Here is a 583-nt window from a genome sequence, read left to right on the forward strand (position 1 = left end):
TTCAATACCGAGGAGATGCCGGTGTGGATGCTGGCATGCCTGGGGCTCGGGGGGCAGTCCTCGGGGCGGGGGGCAGCAGCTCCCCTGGCTGCACGCAGTTGCCTCCGGCCCCGCCACCCCGGGGAGATTCGTTTCAGCATGCCGGAATTGGCAGCACTGCTTGGCCATATGTGAATGAACTGAGCCCATCTGACGCCGGGCTGGGGACGAGGGACACGGAGGGCTGCTCCAGAGCTCCGGTGCCTGGCTTCGCAGCCCTCCGTCCCGGATCCATGCTCACCCGTGGCATTGCCGAGGGATTATGGTGGTGGGTGTTTTCAGCACGCTCAGCTCGGGGCGGCAGCTCTTGCTTGCGTGGGACTGGGGCTGCAGCCGGCGGGGAGGATGCAGGGGGGTGACCTGGCTGTGGGACTGTGGTTTGGTGGAGGGGGCTGCAATGGGGGGGTGTGTGTGTGTTGGGGGTGGACCTTGCCCACACGCCTGCCCGCTCGGCCCTGCTGCCGCGGAGCAGGGTTCATTAGTCACTGTGTAAATGAGCATTGATGCTGAAGCCCCCAGCACCCGCTGCGTGGGGAGACCCGGC

General features: G+C 66.6%; 1 protein-coding gene across 1 annotated transcript in view; it reads left to right on the forward strand.

The window, feature by feature from the left end:
• BIN3 (bridging integrator 3) overlaps positions 1-583 on the forward strand; it is a 36,983-nt gene that overhangs the window by 34,653 nt on the left and 1,747 nt on the right. The gene's annotated exons all lie outside the window — the stretch shown is intronic.

Source organism: Aptenodytes forsteri, unplaced genomic scaffold (genome assembly GCF_000699145.1).
Source record: "Aptenodytes forsteri isolate BGI_AS27 unplaced genomic scaffold, ASM69914v1 Scaffold168, whole genome shotgun sequence".
Lineage (NCBI taxonomy): Eukaryota > Metazoa > Chordata > Aves > Sphenisciformes > Spheniscidae > Aptenodytes > Aptenodytes forsteri.